Source organism: Cibotium barometz, chromosome 39 (assembly GCF_041138505.1).
Source record: "Cibotium barometz isolate CiBa-2024 chromosome 39, ASM4113850v1, whole genome shotgun sequence".
NCBI lineage: Eukaryota > Viridiplantae > Streptophyta > Polypodiopsida > Cyatheales > Cibotiaceae > Cibotium > Cibotium barometz.
The window spans coordinates 42,887,008-42,910,424 of NC_141084.1; the positions used below are offsets into that span (position 1 = coordinate 42,887,008).

At 39.4% G+C, this 23,417-nt stretch overlaps 2 pseudogenes; one reads left to right on the forward strand and one right to left on the reverse strand.

Annotated features, from left to right (window-relative positions):
* Nucleotides 1-1,410: 1,410 nt before the first annotated feature.
* Nucleotides 1,411-2,160, reverse strand: LOC147616117 (secreted RxLR effector protein 161-like; annotated as a pseudogene).
* Nucleotides 2,161-20,940: 18,780 nt separating this feature from the next.
* LOC147616118 (uncharacterized) lies at nt 20,941-22,975 on the forward strand (annotated as a pseudogene).
* Nucleotides 22,976-23,417: the final 442 nt, after the last annotated feature.

Below are 23,417 nucleotides of genomic sequence, written 5' to 3' on the forward strand. Positions count from 1 at the left end.
GAACATTGATTCTAATAGCATGAACAAAATGAAAACGGTGTACCACTCTTCCTCCTAGTTCAGGATTCATAAACACACAAACTGAAGTACTTGAAAGGCTCCTCAGTGGGGGCACCAAATTATGAGGGGGCAAAATGGGAACAGCCTCTAAACACTCCCACTCAATCCAAGCTCTCACAATGAACACACAAACCTACTACGAATCACTAGGCAAACTTAAACAAACAAACAATCAATCCCAACTCCCTTGGCATTCAACTCATAGGCCACACACCCTCAAGGATGGGGAACCCTAAATCCTCTAGGGTCTCTATCCACCCACTTCCCTAACCAATGTGTGCCTAAAACACTTGCCAAGGCTAGATGGGGCAACACGCCTCCACACCAACCAAGATGGGACTTACCTATAGTGATTGTAATGGCTCTTTAAATTAAAATAACACCGGCCACTCGTGAGGGCAAGCACACCTAACTCCTCAACGAGCACACAAATACACTTATTTCAACAACAAGAGATGAAAAAAGGGGGGCACCACCTCCGTGAGGAGGAACATAAAGAGAAAAGATGTAGTCCTTAAGCAATCATAAGAGTATACAATGGTTATGAAATCTATACACAATGACTAGGGATTGAGAATAATTCAATGACTTGGACTATCTTAAAGTGAAACCAATGCAAGAAAAGAACAAGAGAGAGTGAACATTGGAAACACACCTTGATTCATTGTTGAAAATACAATTCACTTGATGGAGAAGGTTTTGAGCACAAGTGCAAAGTGAGATTTGTATCCTCCTTAAGAAGTTGCTTTGGTTACTTGACAGAAACGTGAAGGTGCTAAGGAATTCATGCTCTCAAGTGATGTGTTGTGTCCAAACTAGCAAACCTTGCCTTGTGATATCCTCACACACTCAATATCCTAGCATGAGTGATCCCAAACTTGCATGCTATGTGAACAAGGTGCTGCTCAAGAAATCAAATGTGGAAACTCTCACACTAACTTAGATATCTATGATGAACCCAATGTGTGTGATAATGAGCTCAAGGTGTATTTTTGAAGGGAAGGAGGGAGGTATTTATACAAGAAAGGAGGTGCTTGGGTTACCTCTCTTGGATTTAGGATTGCAGAGATGCACACAAAGCTTGGAGAAGAAGAAGACTCAAGAGCACACAACATAGAAGTTGTATTAGATAAGTGTGCTAGTACAAAGATTAATAGCCCTAGAATGAGAATGGGCATATATACAATGCACGGGGGAAAAAACCTCCTAGTGAGGGAAAAAGTGCCCCGGCGGTCCTAAGTGTGTTCACACACATCACTACCATGATCATATCAACAAATCCCCCCTAGGAGTGATGCGGTGAATGAGAGCTCGCACTCATGTATAGGGAAGTGCCATGCCCTATGTGGATCAGTCCACAAAGGGAAGTAAGCCCAAAGCTTTGCAAAAAACTTCAAACTTCTCATGAGGAAGTGTCTTTGTGAAAAGATCAACGAGGTTGTCCTGTGTCGGCACATAGATCAAGCTGATCTCTCCTGCTGAGAGTCTCTCCCTAACATAGTGATAATGCACTTCAATGTGCTTTGTGCGAGCATGAAACACTGGGTTTCTCGCAACTGCCAATGTGCTCTCACTGTTAGTGTAGATAGTGGTGGCAGAATCCTGTCCAACACTCAAATCAGCCATAAGCCGTAGCCATACACACTCAACCGTAGCTGTGAAAGCTGCCCTGTACTCAGCTTCTGTACTCAGCTTCACAACTAGAAGTGGCCATAGTAGGCTGCTTCTTGCTCAACCATGATATACATGAGCTGTCGCGATGAGCATGAAACAAAAACCACTTGTAGACACTCTTGTGTCATAGCATCCAACCCAATCAGAGTCTAAAAATGTATGTAAATCTGGCGACAATGATCCCCCCTTGGGATAAAACAACCCAAGATGTATGGTGCCACTCAAGTAGCAAAAGATCCGTTAAACTGCCTTCCAATGCTGAGACCCTGGGCTATGCATAAACCTGCTCACTTCTTGTGAGATCGAAAACTGAATATCAGGGCTCGTAATGCATACATAAATGAGGCAACCAACAGCTGTCTGATAGAGTGTGACATCAATATGATCTCTAGCATCATGAGAACTGAGCTTTAAACCTGTCTCCATAGGAGTAGCAATAGGCTTGCAGTCCTCAAGGCTAAATCTACGTAGCAATGTCTCAATATACTTTGTTTGACACAAAGCAATACCTCCATCACACTGCTTAAACTGAATCCCCAAATAATGATGCAAATGCCCCAAATCTAACATCTCAAAAGAAGCATTCAAATTAGCCATAAAATCAGCAATATGACTCTCATTTGGTCCTGTGAGCAGCATGTCATCGACATAGAGAGCAATGATTAGATGTACATCATCCACAGATTTTGCATACAAAGTGCTCTCAGTTGGACTATTCTGAAACCATGTGCAACCAAATATGCATGAATCTTCTCATACCAAGCTCGTGGAGCTTGCTTTAATCCATACAAAGCCTTATGTAACCTGCACACTTTGTTTTCCAACCCTTCTTTTGAACAAAACCGTGAGGCTGTGATACATACACCTCCTCATGCAAATCTCCATTTCAAAAAAGCAGTCTTTATGTCCAACTGATGTACATTCCAATCATTATGAGCTGCCAATGCACAAATGCTATGAATGGTAGTCATGCGACAAGTAGGTGCAAAAGTCTCATCAAAATCAATGCCCTTTTTCTGAGCATAACCTTTTGCACAACAAGTCTCGCCTTATAGCGATCAACACTGCCATCTGGCTTACGTTTTAACTCGAAAACCCACTTACATCCAATGGCATTTTTACCAAAGGGCAAATCACATAAAGACCATGTACCATTCTTCATGATAGCATCATATTCACTTTGCATTGCAGCCAACCAATTTTTTGAATTTTGTGCCTCATCAAACGATAAAGGTTCATCCTCATCACACATACTAGACACTGCCAAAGCATAACAATCTGATGCATAAGAGGTATGCTGAAAACCTGAATGAGTACGACTAGACATAGGTGCATCAGTTTTACTATCACGCAAAGGCTGCACTAGCCATTTTGGCATACCTCTAGCCTACTCATTTTTAGCCATATCCTCATAGATTTCATCATGTAAATCTGTATCAGAAATAGTATGATCTGTGACATCATTTGAAACCTGCATAGGCTGTACATGTGCCTTAATAGAACGTACATCAGAACTTCCAGCTGTAAAAAGAGGCAACAATGTATCAAATACATCCCATGAGCTAACACCTGTCTCTTTGGTACATGATAACAAAGGTGGCACAGCATCTTCCACAAAAACATCCCGACTACTTAAGATACGCTTTGACTGCGGATGATACAACCTGTAACCCTTGCTTTCAGAACTGTAACCAACAAAAATACATTTGATAGCCTTGTCATCCAATTTGCGGCATTGTTGCATAGGCACTAAAGCATATGCCAAGCAACCAAATACATGCAAGTGACCAATAGATCGCTTCTTGCAATGCCAAGCCTCATATGGAGTGATAGTCTGCAAGGCCTTAGTAGGACACCTGTTTAGAATGTAAGTTGCACACATGACAGCTTCTAGCCACAAAAAGCATGTGGCAATGCTTGGCTCTTAACCATACATCGTGCCATTTCCATCAATGACATGTTTTTCCTCTCAGCAACACCATTTTGCTGAGGTGTATATGGCACTGTAAACTGGTGTTTTATCCCATGACTAGCCAAAAATGCATCAAACTCTTTAGACATGTACTCCCCCCCTCGATCAGAATGGAGGATGCCCACATTAAAACTAGATACATTTTTAGCCATAAGCAAAAATTGTTTGAAGCACAAAAACACTTCAGACTTTGCCTTCAATGGATATACCCAAGCATGCCTTGAATAATCGTCAATGAAAGTCACAAAGTACAAATGATTCCCAAATGACGGAGTTTGCATTGGCCCACATACTTCACTGTGTATAAGCTGCAATTTGCGAGTGGCCCATACAGAACCATCCTTTGGAAAAGAAGAACGCTGCATCTTGCCCAAAATATAGCCTTCACAAACATGTTTTGATGGTGCCTCAAGAAGGGGCAACGAAGCAACCATATCAAATTTCTACAAACGCAGCAAACTAGCAAAGTTTAGATGACCAAAACGAGCATGCCATAGTTTTACATCTAAAACAACTTTGGAATCAGAAACTGCATTTGCTGAATTTTCCACACACTTGTCATACATGTTGAGCCTATACAGCCCACGAAACAAGGTGCCAGATGCAATAATTGTATCACCAGAAGTCAAATCATGAACAGTACATCTGTCATCCATAAATTTAACTATAAGTCCAGGTCTAGCAAGTGCAGAGATAGACAAAAAATTCTTCTTTATCCCTGGTACATACAAAGCATCTGAAAGTGTGAAAGAACTGCCATTTGCAGCAGTAAGAAGCAATTTTACCAACGCCCTTCACTGGGTAAGAAGCATTGTTAGCACATGTGATAGAATTTTCGTTAGGGACAGCCTCAAGACAAGTGAACAAATCATGATGTGAGGTAATGTGCTTTGTAGTAGCACCACTGTCAAAGTACCATACACAGAGTCAATAGAAACTGCCATACATGCATCATGTACAGATGGGTCATATTGGCAATACACATTAAATGCCCATTTTGCATCCTACACAACATTTGTGGAATCAAATTCTGTAGAAGTGTCCGCAATGGTGGCTGCATTTGACTCTTTCTTCTTTGCCTCTTTAGCCTTTAGCTTAGAGCAACTCTTGATGACATGATCAGTTGCCTTACAATAATTGCATCTCATCTTTTTCTTGCCTTTGTCACCTGTTTTCTCAGATTTATTGCTGCTACCTGTGTAAGGAGATGCAGTGGTAGGCTTGCTAGAATGAGAAGAAGCATTCGAGTTGGCTATTTTGCTACTTCTTCTCTGTTGTGCAGCCATAAATGCCTGATCAACTGCAGATTTTCTAGCCTTGTTTTTCCTAGACTGCGCCTCTTGTAAGAGCTTGTTCACTAAAGTATCATTCTTGACAGCATCAGGTTTGTCCTCAAAGTAACAAGTCTCCAAGTAGAAGCAAAAGTCTGAAACGACTCTGGTAATGCATCAAGAACAGTCTACGCACAAGTGAATGATCTGGAATAATCTTACCTGTAAAAATCAACTGCTCTTTGAGATCTTTAATCTCAGCAAGAAAAACATTCATGTCATCTCCTCTTGCATAATCTTCGACTCTAGCTCTTTACGCAGGTAAGAGATTTTTGTCTCATTTCGGCCTGCATATACAAACCAGTTAGAGTATCCCAAGCCTGTTTTGCTATATGAGTTGAACGAATATGTGGGGTGATATTCTGTTTGACAGAAAGCATAATTAAGACATGAGCCTGCACATCTTTACCATCCCAATGAGCCCAAACATGACTCCAAAAACAAACAATTGATTACCTTGCCAGCACTTGAAGAAATCAAACTAGCACCAAAAATAAAATCAACTTTTAAAAATATTCCCCAAATATCCGAGCCATCCGTAAATTCACCACCTACGCCCTATGATTATGTAGATGCTACCTTGCCACTGGAAAAAACATTATTGCCAACAGCTTGCATGTCGGTGAAGAAAATGAATCGGATTTGCTTGTTCAATTAGGAAGAGGAGGAAAACATATTTTCTTTTCTTTTGTATGTACAAATTTCCCATAATACAATATTATGTGTTCAAATTTTACGAATTGATCATTATGGGTTTTTTGTTTAGATGGATGAATTTTGTGACAATGTACTTAATCTCCCGAGTCCCAGACAATCTTGAAAGGGTTATGGAGGGTGTATGGCAAAAGCTTTTACAACATTGCATGTAAACCTCCAAGACTTTAACAATTATGAGTTAAAGTTTTTAGAGTTGTGGGCAAGATGGATAGCATCTTTGGCCAATAATGAGAATGCCCGAGCCTTTCTTAAACAAGATAATGGGTGTATGGCAAAAGATTTTATAGCATCGCCAAGTAAAGCTCCAAGACTTTAACAATTATGAGTTAAAGTTTTTAGAGTTATGGACAAGATGGGTAGCATCTTTGGCCAATAATGAGAATGCCCTAGCCTTTCTTAAACGGGATAGGTTCATTTCAGGATTATTTACTCCTTTAAAGGAGGAGGTTGAAGTAAAATTTCCCCCCACCTTTGAGGATTCCCTTAGAATCGGTAGGGAAAAAGAAAGGAAGCTAAGTTATCAAGCACGTAGGGGTAGGGAAGAACGTGACCTAGTTAGAGAAGAAGGCATGCATGAGGGACAAGCAGTTCCTATGTAGCCGGTCGAACCTCCAATGGGAAAATTCACAAGAAGAGACTCTAGCTAGACTCACTCGATCGAACACTTAACTTTGAACCTTATGCAAAGACCCGAACCACCTACGAACCAAAATAGAGAACAATGTAGGCAGAATCTAGTTTATCAATGCTATAATTGCAAAGAAGTACATGGCATGACTAATTGCCCACATCCTAGAAGGTAACCTGGTGAACCAATGCCCACTCAAAGGCCTATATATCCTAGGCTACCACCTATGTTTAGACCACCATTGACACCACCTGTATACAGCCCACCATTAGCACCACCCATGTACATGCCACCTCCACAACCACCTGCTATGATACCTCCAGTTCCACCTCATCCAAATCCACCGTAGACTCCTCCACAACCCGCACCTCCAGTGGTAGAGAACATGGTAGTTAACATGATAGGATTAAAGAACTGTGAGAATGAGGATGAGAAGCCAAAGGATTTTGAAATTATGCCTACAGTAAAAAGGACGAGGGGGAATCAAGGTAAAGAAACTATAGATGAATATGAGAACATTAGGAGAACGGATATAGAGACCTCTAGAGAAGAAGGCGAGACCAACAAGAGGCCAAGAAAATCCAACAAGCCGAGGAGAAAGATAACAATCAGAGATTATCCGCTAGGAAGGGGTCATGAGTCCTATGATTTAGCCTGGGATCTAGGAAGTCAAAAATCAAACATTACCTACCCACAGCTCCTTGAGCTATCTCCTTTACTAAGGAAGCAATGGGGAAAACTTTCGAGCACACAAAAGACAAGGAAAAAGGTAGTAAGATGAACCAGTTTAATCAAAGCAAACTTGAGAGGAGATGTTGTTCCAATCCTAGATGCATGGGTAAAGGGGCAGAAAGTCTCAAAGGTGTATGTAGATGGGGGTGCACAAATGTGTGTCATGACTGAGAGGTTGATGAATAGATTGAAGCTTGAGGTAAGTTCCCCTTCACAATTTAAAGTGACCCTAGCAAACAATGCAAGCATAAAGTGTTGGGCGTCATAAAAAACAAGTGTGCGACATAGAGGTAGAAGCTGACATGTACATAATTTTGAGCAAGGGGGAGGGCTACCCAATCATTTTAGGGAGACTTGCTATGAAAGCAAATCCAAAATGGGGTACGGGAGTACTTGTAATGAAACCTGAGGGGTCAAAGGGAGCCAATTCACAAAGGGTAGCGTACGATATGAAGAAAGGAAAGGAGCTAGACATGAGGTATGAAACAACTGTGGATGAGGAAACAAGTACTTATTCCAACACCGGGAGTGAGTAAGGGTCCTCTTACGAAGAGGAGAGTAGCTCTTTAGATTCCATGGGAATTACGTTTTGTCAAGGAGAATTTGGTGAGGTTGAGACTCACAATGAGAGAGAAGATGAGGAACGAGAGAAACGATTGAGGAAAATGTTAGCTGATGATTTGTCAATAGAGGAGCAAGGTGAGTATTTAGCAATGTTGAAAAAATACGTGAATATTTTTATTACTGACTATGCCCAAATTACTGGCATAACTGCCATTCAACATCACATAGAGCTTAAACTAGATACTAAGCTAGTGGCTCAAAAGTTGAGGAGATTGGGAGTAGTGCAAAGGGATGCACTTTTGGTTGAGGTAAACAAATTATTAAAAGCAGGTTTCATTTATCCACCAGTAGAAAATTTGGAGTGGGTGTGCCGAGTTATAGTGACCCCTAAAAAGAATGGAAAATGGAGAGTATGTGTCGATTATAAACCATTAAATGCAACCACAAATAGGGATCATTTTACCCTCCCATTTCAGCATGAAATCCTCAACGAGAGGTAGCTAGGTATGAGAGATATACTATTTGTGATGTGGGTACTCGGGTTATTTTCAAATTCGTAATGTAGAAGAGGACCAAAAGAAAATGACATTCATAACACCTTAGGGATGTTTTGCATATAGGGTCATCCCCTTTGGTCTTACAAACGCACCTGCAACATTCCAAAGGTTCATGAATTTTGTTTTTCAACCCCTCTTTGGTTCCTCCATTCGTGTCTTCATTGACGATTTCTACATATACAGCACTAGAGAGGTCCATTGTGTTGAAGTTGAGAAAGGGCTTCAACGGCTCTACACTCTCAATGGACAACTTAACCTTGAAAAATGTCATATTGCTAAGAAAAAGATCATTCTTCTTGGCCACATAATCTCTATGCAGGGAATTGAGGTTGACCCTTCTAAAGTATCTGACCTTATAGCTTTGTCTGCACCCACCAATGCTAAACAGCTTGTTACATTTTTGCAAAAGGTGAGCTATATGGCTCCTTTCATTCATTTCCTTGCACAATTGGTTTTCTCATTGTAATGATTAGCACATGCTGATCATTTTGAGTGGAGTGAAGCACATGAGGAATATTTTCAAGAAGTTAAAAAGGTTCTAAGTTCTTTGCCCATCATTAAATCCGCACTGTGGGATCAACCTTTTTATCTCTATCCAAGTGTGGGCCCATATGCATTTGGGGCTGTTCTTTTGTAAAAGGATCATGAGAATTCCTTTATGAGACCCATATATTCTGCTAGTAAAATCATGATTCAAATGGAGAGAGGGTATATAGACGTAGAGCAAATGATGTTTTCACTTGTTTTTGCCATCAAGAAATTTAGACCATACCTTTTGTCTAGGCCATTTGTTATCCTTACGGTAGAGCATTGTTTTCCATTTGTGGTTCAACACATCATACCTCTCACCGAGGATATCCAAGTGGGTATTAGAACTACAAGAATTTGACTATAGTTTCACAGTTGAGGAAAGCACGAGAGCTAGCCTAGCGGATGTCTTGACTTATAGACATGGGGAAAAGAGAATCACACAGAGAGAGACACCTAAGGAGATGGAGGATGATGCACTGGTTCAAATAGAGGATACTTTCACTTTGTTTTTTGATGGTGCATATAGGAAGAAGACGGGTATTGCTCAAGGTGAAGTTCTAATCCTTAACCCAATGATGAAATCATTTTAAAACAAGGAAGGTTTTAGAGAATGTTAATTCCAATAGTGAAGCAGAGTATGCAGGCTTAAGTTTGGACTTGAGCTATGTTTAGAATATGGAATTAGGAGGGTGCTAATAAAGAAAGATTCTCTTCTCATAATCAAACAAATCAAGTGTGTTTGGGCCTATAAATGCGAGAATATTTTAGGATGGTTAAAATAGGTGCAACAATTAATTAAGAAATTTGAAATAGCACCTATTCAACACATTCCGAGGGAGCTCAACAAAGAAGTAGATGCCTTAGCCAATCAAGAACTAGCGAAGGTAGTTCTAGGGGGTATAAAATTTCAGGAGCCAAAGATGCAAGGCATAGAAGACCTGCAAGACATTAAACACTTTCTGCTCACTGGGGAGTGTCCAAAGCATCTTGACAATGTACAACAACATCGATTGGTGGCCAAGGTAATTCCCTACCAGCTTATTGGTGATGATCTATATCACAAAGGGAAAGATTTAGTTCTAAGAAGAGCTCCTAGTTTTGGTGAGCTAGTTCACATTATACAATCATGTCATGATGGATTTTGTGGAGGACACTTTGCACAAGACATCACAAGTAGGAAAATTTTAATGACCAGCTACACTTGGCCTAGCTTGCATAGAGATGTCCAACATTGGTGTAGAACATGTAAGACATGCCAAGTAGCACGGGATAAGAGGCTGACCTATGAACCTAGAGTTCCCAATTTTTCATATGGACCTTTTAAAAAATTGGGAATAGATGATATTGGCCCCCTCCCAAGAACCAGCATAAACAAAGTGTACATCATAGTGGGAGTAGATAAAGCATCATATCTTATATCCAAAGTAGAGATGAGTTGGCGAATCTTCTTCCCACATGAACTAGGAACTGTAGGAGGCTTGGGCGAATCTCTTGAATTTTTTGGGGCACATGTTGACATTTAGTATATTTTGGGGTGAATTTTGGCCAAATTTAACCCCAAAAAAATTACATTTTGGGCTAATATATTAATGAAAATATCATTTTTTGCTCTAAAATAGCCCAGGATTTTTGGAAGACAAATAGCCTTTGGGCTAAATTTCGCCCCTAATTTTTACCATGGGGGTGAGGGATTGTTAAGAGAGAGAAAGAGTGGGGAAGGGAGAAGGATAGAGAAGGTAAGGGGGAAAGAGAGAGGGGGTTAGAAGGAGAGAGCTAATAAGGGTGAGAGAAAAATATAAAAAAGAATTAAGAAAAACTAAAAAGAAATAAAATAATAATAATACATACAATAAAAAAGGTAGAATTGAAGGGGCCTCTCCCTCCCGCGCGGGGGGGGGGGGGGGTTTGAGAGGAAGGAAAAATAAAAATCGGGTAGCCCATTTTTGAATTTATTCCTGCCTGTGGATTGTATATCCAACTCTTGTTCTTACACTGGTCAAGTAGAATTCGTATTTATATCGTATGTATCGTGCTCTTTCCATATATATTCTTACTTCCATCTACTTCACTTCTTGTTGTGATGGCCTTTTATACATGCTTGCTGGTGTTTGAATTTCTCTCTCCGGATTTCAAGGCTTTGCATATGCAGATGCCTATTGAATTGGATCAGTAAAAGTCCTTATTGCATGAAGTGAGGAATTTGACAATTGAGCAAATTAACTCTTTGCCACCTGAGCAGCGATAGCAAGTATATTGTTTGTAATAATAGATTCAATATGGTAAGCATGACTCATGAAAGAAATGTATGTCTGTGTATGTTTGTTTGTTGGCCACCCATGTAAAAAATGTGCAACGACATGCAGCAATCAGGATTCTCCATCTCCACGACGCTCCTCCTTATGGCCCATTCAGTCAATGTCATGCATCCTCTCCTACAACATGATGGCCCACATCAAAACAACCATTATGGTTATGGTAGTATGAGTGCTCCAGGCCTAAATAAAGAAGATGCTACTCGAGTTCTTTTGCAATCTAGAGATGATATGGGCTTGGCAGATTCGTATGTGTAGGATGCCTTGACACCAAAGCATTGACAAATTATGGAGGAGGTTCTCAACATGTCTAGTTGTAGGGGGCAACATGGTTGCATGCTCCATCTTCCTTTGGTTCAAGAGAAAATGGCAGAGCAATGGACTAGATGTAGAGAACTAGAACAAAGGTGAAGAGCTTTTAGATTGACATGGGGTTGTGTTAGGAGAAGGAAGCTGGTACATGCTGGCTACTCCACATTCTTTGACATCACTAGCCTGCCTCTAAGAGAAGACTTTCTCTCCCACATTTCCCATGCTACCCAAACTTGTAGACTGGTTGTGGTTGTACTCTCACAGTTCTGCCTATGAGCTTTTTGTTCTTGTGTATCTTCTCTGACATTGTCTTTGTACTCGCTTTGCGTAATTTTTCTCGTATGTCACCTGCTCCTTCCATTTTTGAAGTGGATGACATGCCTTGCATTGGTCACAAAAATGCATCGTTGGTGGAAAATTATTCTCAATGCCAAAGCCAGCTTATGCAATGCTATGTCTCCCAAATAGTTCCCTTTCTTTGCATGCATACCCTTGGCCTTCATAGACTCGTATGGCGATAGTAAGGGGAAAAGTCTATTGTAGCAATGTGCTAAATTGGCCAGCAATATTGTGCAAGTCTGGCTGTGTATACCTCTGGGTGTACAGTAGTTTGAAGTGCAGGGTATACAATTCAAGTGATCGCTAAATGGATTGGTGATTTTATTGATCAAACTTGGGCTTGGATGGGTTGAAATCTAATTTTTTTGAGGCCAGTGGAAAGCGTTACAGGAGGAACGCACATTGAGACAATTGATGGAAAGACCTGAAACTTATTAGATTTCATTATCCCTTTTGGTTTGTTAGGTGGATGTGCATGACCACCTATGACTTAGATGTTGGAGGCAAGTGATTACGACACTTCGTCACCCATTTTGAGTCGATTGTTCCTTCGGTTACCTATTTGTTCTCCGGAATCTTATGAGTATAATCTTTCATTAATACGATTCACATATAGTCTCAATGAATAAGGATCTATGATCCACAAAAGGCTTTGTCATTAGAGGGAGCTTAAATGAACTCGTATGGTATGGGATGCATGATTTCATTTAAAAGAACTTTGTATAATTTTGTGCATAGCTTCCAGCACATAAAATGGCTATAAAAGGTGAATAGGTCTTTAGTCAACTATGTTTGACTTTACGACAAGTCCAAGGGATGAAATTACTTCTAACACCACACAAATGTTTCCTTGTGTCTTTTTCACATTTTATCTGTGGATAGATAAACTCCTAAGGGAGAAAGAGAGTAAAGGAATAAGAATGGTTATCCTTACAAAAATGAATGTAGAAACTCATGGTTAAAGTATTGCAACCAACTAAGAGCTCGAAAGTCTAAGGAAGTTAGAAAAGTCAAAGAATAGATTTTTAAAGGTCACATTACCTAGTGGCACACTGTAAGGTGACAGACTTACAGAACCTATTCACCTTTTGGTGAAAGGAATAATAAAAATAGATCCCAATTAGTCATGACATACTGTCTTGTGGAAAAACGAGTTGTTAATTGGCTTGGAAACATGTAAGTTTAGTGGGTAAAAGGCCAAAGAAGCCAAGTCCATAATTTTGGACATTATGAGAAAATGTTTTATGATCTTTAGAGATCTCACTAGGCCAGTGGTTATTTTCAAAGCCTCTAAAGATAGAATGGATGACAACTACCTTAGTTAGAACATTGAATTGTTCAACCAAGAAGTATGGGATGCTTGGTATATGGTATCTTTAGCGCGAAAGTGCGAGGTAATTGTATGTCATGAGAGAACCTAAACGGTTAAGGGTTGCAATCAACAATCACAAATTTGAAAGAATTCAAAATGGATTTTATGAAAATGAACTCACCAAATTGTTCATGGATTTTACAGTAGTGAAGTCACCAAGTATTAAGGAGTTTTCAAAGAGAGAACTCACAAGAAAAGAATAAAGAAGTTCTAAAAGTTGAGTTCATTTAAGGAGAGTTTTTACCTTATGGTTTTATCTCACCATGGGTTCCATAATGTTTACGAGGATGTAAACTTTCCTCAAGGGGGAGAGGCAATGTTACATCACCATTTTAGAGGAATCTCGGAGCACGACCAACATGTGTGGAGAGAGTGTGTAGAGCACACCCGCATGTATGAAGTTCGGGGGTGGAGTCCATTGCTAGTTCCAAAGGGCCACAAATGGGATTATTGTCAGGAGGCCATGGACGACCACAAGGGTGTGTCAGGAGGCCATGGACGACCACAAGGGTGTGTAGCTCGACACACCAAATGCTTGGTCCATGCTCTGACCAAGTGTGAATGGACAGTTCTACATATATGGGACTCCTATGGTTGGGCGGTGAATTCAATCAAGTGCTCCTCATATTACCCTTCTAGAGAGCTCATCTATGCAGAGCTCACCCTTGAGGGCTACACTTATGTTTCATCTCTATAACTCTATAGTTTATGGGTTTTTTTTTTTTGCTCTTGTTTTGTTTTCTTAGTGAGCATGCCCATGGCTATAGCTATCCTCACATTCAAAATCATAATATGCAAACCAATGCCTCTTTAAATTTTACTACTCTAAGGTCTTTTAAAGGGGAAACACAATGGGGCTACTACAATAATAACAATTGGGACACTCACACATGAGTACCTAAATCTAGACATGGTCCCTTTAAAGAGTGTAACTAACAAGAAAGGTAAAGAATAAATTATTTTTGACACAAGCACTCTCTTGGGTCAGTTACTAATCTAGGTGGAAACAATGTAGCTAGGTGTCATTCGTCTTTATTACAATCAAAGATTCCAAGTCCCTTTTAAGCAAACTCTCCTTAATTAAAACCATATTTGACATGTATTTTAGGGAAACATGTTGGCCATGCATGTATCAACATTGAATATTCTTACCTCACATGCTTTTGCCTCACAAATAACAAATTTTCTTCTTATTAAGAGGTTTGATAAACACACAAGGCATACTTGAGTATTTCCTAGGCTTCTCTTCTTGGATGTTTTTACATAGTGCATCGAGTGTGATACTTCTACATAATTGCATTAACATTTACATTTCCATACACATCACCCCTCCTTATTTGGGATCAGCTTATAATAAGAAATTTATTGAAAAAGTGGTTCTTTAATCTATAGAAAGTGTGATTTAAAAAAAAGGTTTGTTATATTAATAAAAAACATGGGATCCCACAACCAAACTATGAAAAACTATTAAACAACAAAGCTTTTCAAGATTAAGGTAAGAATTACCAATCGAAGCCATCCCATTCATCTAACATAAAACATGGTCTTCTCGAGCGAGTACCTCAAACACTTCTTTCTTGCTTGAAAGCCACCCATCACTCTCTCAAGAAAGCAACAATTCACACACTACAAACAAAACCCATTATTATTAATCCTTGAAGGATATGCAAAGTTTTACTCCTCATGAATAATTTATACAATTGTGTGTCTTATTACAAAACCAATGCCTTCATAACAATGCCTTTAACTAAAAATACCATAATTTTGACTAAGGCACTGATTACATCAAATATAAAAGCTTCAAAATCTTAGCAAGGGGAAACCATCAGCCCCTCTTAACATTAAAAGGCAAGAAATACACCTCAATCCAATAGAAAGTCTATGAATCAATCCAAACATAGTAGAAAGTCTATGAATAAACATGATGCACATTATATATAAACAATCATGGTTCAATCATAAATCTGAGAAAGGTTATCGTGACCAAGAGTAATGAAAAATTAGAAATTATATTTAAAAATCATGTGAGGCCTTTACAATCCACTCTAGAGAGGCAACATAAAATTGAATGTGTTTTATAATATAGTCGTCTAGCTAGTGCAGGTTGAGCATCTATGTAGCAAAACAAGATGGTCACTAAAAGTCTAATAAGGACCCCCATTCATCTTAGCATAGAAGCCTTATTCAAGCACATTTGCCAGAATCTATGCAAATAAAGAATATCATATATATATAGACAAAAACTATACTTGTATTTAAGTATCCATGTATACAATCACATAAGTCCTTTACCATTCATTCTAGAGAGGCAAAATAAAATTGAATGCGTTTGCAACATAGTTGTCTAGATAGTGTAAATTGAGCATCTATGTAGCAAAAAGAGATGATCACCATAAGTTTGCAACATAGTTGTCTAGACAGTGTAAATTGAGCATCTATGTAGCAAAAAGAGATGATCACCATAAGTCTGATAAGTACCCCCATTGATCTTACCATAGATGCCTTATTCAAGCTCATTCGAGTGTTATGCAAATAAAGAATATCATATATGTATAGACAAAAACTATACATGTATAAGTATCCATGTATACATATACTTATAGATATGTATATATGCATGTATGGATGGATGCATGCATATATGTATGTATTTATGTAAGCATGTATGCACATATTTCTCTAAGTGACACAAGAGGTAGTTAAAAGAAATCACCCATTGTTTCATTTGAAAATCTTCTATCCTGAAAATTTTAGGGACTAGAAAAGGCTAAGACCAAGAGCTTTCACACACTCAATAAAGAGGTGTATATAACTATACCTATCTCTTTCTATAATTCTTAAAATGGCTTTATAAATTTTCTCTCTCTCACACTTAAAAGAAGGGAAAATACAAAATTTCAAGGAATAATTTTTCCTTTGTTAATAGCACGTGTGTGCGCACACATGCACACACACACATGTGCACAAACACACACACAAAGAGGAAAATTTTGAAGAGTCAAACTTTTTTTGAAGGGTAAATTCAAGTATGCCCTTTTTTCATATATAAGTAAGAAGGACAATATTTGTGTGGAGGTACAAAATGTAGAGAGAGATGTAATAATACTTACCTAAATTAAAATAAAACAAAATTTTGATTATATTATCTATCTACACTGACAGTCAGAGCGCATTGGCAGTTGTTGCGAGAAACCCAGTGTTTCATGCTCGCACAAAGCACATTGAAGTGCATTATCACTATGTCAGGGAGAGACTCTCAGCAGGAGAGATCAGCTTGATCTATGTGCCAACACAGGACAACCTCGCCGATCTTTTCACAAAGGCACTTCCTCACGTGAGAAGTTCGAAGCTTTTCGCAAAGCTTTGGGCTTACTTCCCTTTGTGGATTGATCCACATAGAGCATGGCACTTCCCTATACATGAGTGCGAGCTCTCGTTCACCGCATCACTCCCAGGGGGGATTTGTTGATATGATCACGGTAGTCAGTGTGTGTGAACACACTTAGGACCGCCAGGGCACTTTTTCCCTCACTAGGAGGTTTTTTTCCCCCATGCATTGTATATATGCCCATTCTCATTCTAGGGCTATTAATCCAACAGAGGTAACCCAAGCACCTTCTTTCTTGTATAAATACCTCCCTCCTTCCCTTCAAAAATACACCTTGAGCTCATTAGCACACACATTGGGTTCATCATAGACATCTAAGTTAGTGTGAGAGTTTCCACATTTGCTTTCTTGAGCACCCCCTTGTTCACATAGCATGCAAGTTTGGGATCACTTATGCTAGGATATTGAGTGTGTGAGGATATCACAAGGCAAGGTTTGCTAGTTTGGACACAACACATCACTTGAGAGCATTAATTCCTTTGCACCTTCACGTTTTTGTTGAGGGTCGGAAAGAGCGCGCAGTCGGGTGGCCTCTCTACTCGTGCACACACTCTCACAGTGCTCAATTTGGAAATCTAAAACTAATGGGGGCACCACCTTGTCTTTGGTTTTTGGAACAAGGAAACCATGCAACACTCAAAGCTGACACACACAAAAGACTTATGACAAAAGAAAACAACTCGCACACACCAACGACCATCAACATAAAACCATAGAAGTATACACACAAATTTTGACAACCATAGCTCATGACGGCCAGCCTCTTTTAAGGCTTGGATCATACACAAAATCAACGGCAACATACACGCTTCAAATCAGCCCTCATACATGTACCAAATAAGCCATAATCTCACTTCTTTCACACCCAAAACAGCCACACACAATGAGTGATTAGTTGTGCAAACCCTTTTTCACATCCACATGCAAACACCTTTTGGTTTGTTAGGTGGATGTGCATGACCACCTATGACTTAGATGTTGGAGGCAAGTGATTACGACACTTCGTCACCCATTTTGAGTCGATTGTTCCTTCGGTTACCTATTTGTTTTACGGAATCTTATGAGTATAATCTTTCATTAATACGATTCACATATAGTCTCAATGAATAAGGATCTATGATCCACAAAAGGCTTTGTTAGTAGAGGGAGCTTAAATGAACTCGTATGGTATGGGATGCATGATTTCATTTAAAAGAACTTTGTATAATTTTGTGCATAGCTTCCAGCACATAAAATGGCTATAAAAGGTGAACAGGTCTTTAGTCAACTATGTTTGACTTTACGACAAGTCCAAGGGATGAAATTACTTCTAACACCACATAAATGTTTCCTTGTGTCTTTTTCACATTTTATCTGTGGATAGATAAACTCCTAAGGGAGAAAGAGAGTAAAGGAATAAGAATGGTTATCCTTACAAAAATGAATGTAGAAACTCATGGTTAAAGTATTGCAACCAACTAAGAGCTCGAAAGTCTAAGGAAGTTAGAAAAGTCAAAGAATAGATTTTTAAAGGTCATTACCTAGTGGCACACTGTAAGGTGACAGAATTACAGAACCTATTCACCTTTTGGTGAAAGGAAATAAGCCATAATCTCACTTCTTTCACACCCAGAACAGCCACACACAATGAGTGATTAGTTGCGCAAACCCTTTTTCACATCCACATGCAAACACCACATACAATCACCACAATGCAAGAGGGCAACAAACTCCCAAAAATGCGATTCTCGTCAACTCCACAAGCCTTCATGCTTGGAGGACTACGTGCACATGGGGATGCTATGCCACTTGCACACAAACATCAATCACACTACACATAAACACATAGGGCAAAACAGCCCGCCACCACACAAGCATGCCACATACATGTGTCAAACAAACATTCACATGGGATTTACACAGGGTTCGGGGCACACAATCACTCAAAGATAAATGACAATTGCAAGACCACACAAAAAGTCACCATATGACAAATGGAAGCTCCACTGTTGATTTTGAGATGTAGATGAAAATCACGACGAATCACCGCTGCAAGTATGCCGTCAAGGTGAAGAGGCAGGGGGCTATGGAGCATGAAGAGAGAGAGCTCCTTTTTGGATTAGGGATAGTAGAGAATGTAGACATAAGCTTGGCACTCTATGCCAAGGCTAACCCTAATTCTGACACCACCTCAAAATAACCTTCTCCTAGTAAGGCAAACTTGCAAGCTCTATTGGTGTGCTTGGTGTGCTTGGTGTGCTTTTGGGAGGGGGATATGGCTCTTTATATAGTTTTTCCAGGGTCGTTATCTCAAGGACTGATAGAAGTTAAAGTTTAATTGAGGTTAGAGACTGCATTCAATGTAGTCTTGCCATGCAGGCACCTTGTGTCATCAGGTGACAAGGCTAGATATTTCTTTTATTTTTTAGAAAGCTAAAATGGAAAGGGATAATGTGAGAGTGATGTGAGGGGGAATAATTATTTAACAAGATCTTTTTTGAAAAGGATGGGAGAATAATGAGATGTAGACATTTTCAATGGTGGAAAAGAAAATGAGATGGAACTTTGAAAAATGAGGCTTTTCCACATTCGCCATGTGATGCTTACTTATTGAGTGGGTCTCCTATTATTTTGATTATCCCATGGTTGAAAAATTCAGCCATGTGATCTTTGACTAACCCACTTGGTGGGTTGGTGATCTTTGACTAACCCACTTGGTGGATTCCTTCACCTTTCACCTTTTTCTTGTGGTAGCTTCCAAAATTGACAAAGGATTTTTGAACCTGGTAAGTAGTAATAGTAGACTCATATATTTACAGTTACTAATTAACTTTTTACCATACAGTAAATAGTAAATATTTTTTGCCATGGGGTAAATATTTTTTACCCAGGGGGGAATGAAAATAGATAGGGCTGAAGAGGAGCCCGAAACACACACACCTACATGGAAAATATGATAAATGCACACTTGTAAATGCTCGTATATGTACATAATGACTCACACACTCACACGGCCCATTGAGGTGGCCTAGCTAACGGCCTAAAACATAGAAGAAAAATCAAAATAGCATCTTGGTGATGAATGTAGCTTGAAATAAGGAGGTTTCTTGCCATGTAAAATCCCCGCATCACTGTCAAGCAACCAAAGCAACTTCTTAAGGAGGATACAAATCTCACTTTGCACTTGTGCTCAAAACCTTCTTCATCAAGTGAATTGTATTTTCAAACAATGAATCAAGGTGTGTTTCCAATGTTCACTCTCTCTTGTTCTTTTCTTGCATTGGTTTTAAGATAGTCCAAGTCATTGAATTATTCTCAATCCCTAGTCATTGTGTATAGATTTCATAACCATTGTATACTCTTATGATTGCTTAAGGACTACATCTTTTCTCTTTATGTTCCTCCTCACGGAGGTGGTGCCCCCCTTTTTTCATCTCTTGTTGTTGAAATAAGTGTATTTGTGTGCTCGTTGAGGAGTTGGGTGTGCTTGCCCTCACACGAGTGGCCGGTGTTATTTCAATTTAAAGAGCCATTACAGTCACTATAGGTAAGTCCCATCTTGGTTGGTGTGGGAGCGTGTTGCCCCATCTAGCCTTGGCAAGTGTTTTAGGCATGCATTGGTTAGGGAAGTGGGTGGATAGAGACCCTAGAGGATTTAGGGTTCCCCATCCTTGAGAGTGTGTGGCCTATGAGTTGAATGCCAAGAGAGTTGGGATTGATTGTTTGTTTGTTTAAGTTTGCCTAGTGATTCGTAGTAGGTTTGTGTGTTCATTGTGAGCTTAGATTGAGTGGGAGTGTTCAGAGGCTGTTCCCATTTTGCCCCCTCATAATTTGGTGCCCCCAATGAGGAGCCTTTCAAGTACTTCAGTCTGTGTGTTTATGAATCCTCAACTAGGAGGAAGAGTGGCACACCGTTTTCACTTTGTTCATGCTATTAGAATCAATGTTCATATTGATAGAAAAATCTTCTACCAAGAAACGTATTGTGTTTATGTTTGTTGGGGCTAATAGACTAAGAGAAATTCTTGCATCCCCAGACCCTATTATCTTACCTTTGATTAACTATGAGAATTCCTTTGATGTACATGTGTTTATCCTTTTCGAGTGTGTTTGGTTTGTGAGTAGTCTAGTATCTCATTTGCATCTTGTGCATTTGTTTCTTTTAGGCTTGATCCTTACTTTCCATTGTGGGTGAGTCTATGAATCAAGAAAATATAACTGCACCTTTTGTGCCAATTGCTAGACAATCAGTTCACATTATTGTAAGCACAAAGTTTCAATTTCAAAGAAAAATTTTGAGTTTGTTTGGTCCTCAACGTCTTGCAGCCATTAACGCATCTGTGAACCCATTCATACTTCCATTGATAAAATACAATATAAGCTTTGACATTTACATCTTCATATTATTTTAAGCTTAGTATTGTAATTTTTGTAAGTGTGATATATCCTTGTGTGTCGGAAGTATCACTAAGATGGCAGGAACATTTCCCACATTTCGTGGCTTTCAAGGAGAGGACTCAAGGGAGTTCTTAGATAACCTTGACATGGCACATCTCATCTCGGGGCATGACCAAGAAGAGGTTAAACTAAGGTTATTTCCCTTGGTGCTCAAAGGTGAGGCTCGCACTTGGTGGTATGAAGCTCTCAACCCAAACATTAGAGAAACTTATGAAGGACTTGTCATGGCCTTTACAACCAAGTATGGGCGTGGTGAGACTCCTGAGCGATTGTGGCACCAACTAATACAACATAAGCAAATGCATCTCAATGACTTTGCAAACTATGAGACAAATTTCGAGAATTTATGGGAACGAAGGGCAGCGTCATTTGAAGATCATGGAATAGCCCCAGATTTCTTGAAGAAAGAAAGGTTTGCAGCAGGTTTGCTCCCTGAACTTTGTGAGAAAGTAGAAGCAAGGTATCCACACACCTTTGAAGAAGCACAAGAAATTGCCACACAAAAATACCAAAAATTGAACTATAAAGTGAAAAATTTTAGGGATGGGAGAGAAAGAGAATTTATGGATGCTCCTCAACCAATTGGGGAAAATATTATTGGGCCTTCATCTCTACCACCAACAAGTGGGGATCCCCAACAAGACATCATCCAAAAGCTTACTCAAACTCTTGAAACTCTCACCTTGAATTTAGTATAGGCACCAAGAGAAGTACAAAGGGATGAAGGGAGGGCTTACTCAAACTCTTGAAACTCTCACCTTGAATTTAGTACAGGCACCAAGAGATGTACAAAGGGATGAAGGGAGGGCTTACTCAAACTCTTGAAACTCTCACCTTGAGTTTAGTACAGGCACCAAGATAAGTACAAAGGGATGAAGGGAGGGCTCCTAGGCACCAACCCCAAGAATTCAAGTGCTGGAATTGTCTGAGAGATAGGGCATGGTATGTATCATTGCCCCTATCCAAGAAGGAACCGTGGTGATCTCTACCCACCTCAACGTACCCCACAAACAGTTCAAAATGAGCAACCTCGACAGTTTCTTTGTCGACAACAACCACCACATCCTCCACCACCCCATGATGCTGCGGCTATACCACCAATACCACCAAATGAAGGAGAAAGAGGTGTTCATGTCATCAAGCTAGATTCACCTCAAAGTGTCTTACCAAAGGATATCACCATTATGCCAGCAATTAAGAGGACACGTGCCCAAGACAAAGAAAAAGACATGAGGAGTGAAGAGAGTGATGAACCAAAGAAGAAGAAGAAGGACAAGAAGGAAGAAGCTGAGAGTAGCAAGAAGAAGAAGACTCGATGTCCTCAATGAGAAATCACCATGGATGATTTTCCAATGGGTAAGAACCTTGAACCATACAATTTGCTAGAAGACTTGCAAATACAAAAGCCTAACATCACTTGGCCTCAACTATTACAAGTAGCCTCTAAGGTTAGGCGTCAAAGGCCTGAAGTGGTTAGCACAAGGATTCCTAAGAAAAGAGTGACCCAGTCATAAAAGTGGTAAGAATGAGCACTCAAGAGGATATAGAGCCCATAGTTGATGCCTACATCAAAGGTAGAAGGATTTCTAATGTGTATGTAGATGGGGGAGCACAAATGTGTGTTATGACAAAGAAGACTATGCATAAGCTAGGGTTAGATGTGATGGAAAACTTAAAATGCCAAGCCAAACTAGCTAATAACTCTAGTGTGCAATGTTTGGGCATAGTAAAAGGGGTCAAGGTCACTATTTGTAGCATAGATGCACGAGTGGACATGTATGTAATGGCTACCAAGGGGGAGGGCTATCCTATAATCCTAGGTAGGCCATGGCTTATAGTGTAGATACTGATCAGAAATGGGGGGCTGGCACACTTGTCATAAAAAAGAATGGTCCAGTTGTGTATGATTTAAAAAAAGAAGGGAAGCAATGAAACATGAGGTATGAAACCACATCAAATGAAGAAAGTAGTGAAAGGAATACATCATCAGATGAAGAATCAACATCGTGTGGAGATGAGTCTTCACTGGAAGTAATGGATGTAAAATAAAAAATAAAAAATTTTAAATCATACCCTTATGTAAATATATTTCTATAAGTTTCATAAATTAAAAATATGCTTCTGTTGAACGCACGTGATATTCACATTTTTTTGTGAGTGACCCCCCCGAGAGGGTAATTCACTGGCCTCACTAGTTTTATTTCACACATTTCATCACCATGGCTCATGTAGACACTTCACTATAGATAATCATTCATCTTATTAATCCCTTACCCCCTCTCTTATGTACATAAATTTATCTTTGCATGCACACCTAGATTTCACAATAGACTATGCACTCAAAAATTCTTAAATGCATATTTGACTTTACTCTAGCATAAAAGTACCTTAGAAGAAGTTTCGCCTTCACCTTGAGGATTAAATTCATCACGATATTATCTCACCTATAAATATTAAAATCATTTTATATCATAGCTTATTTGTATATATA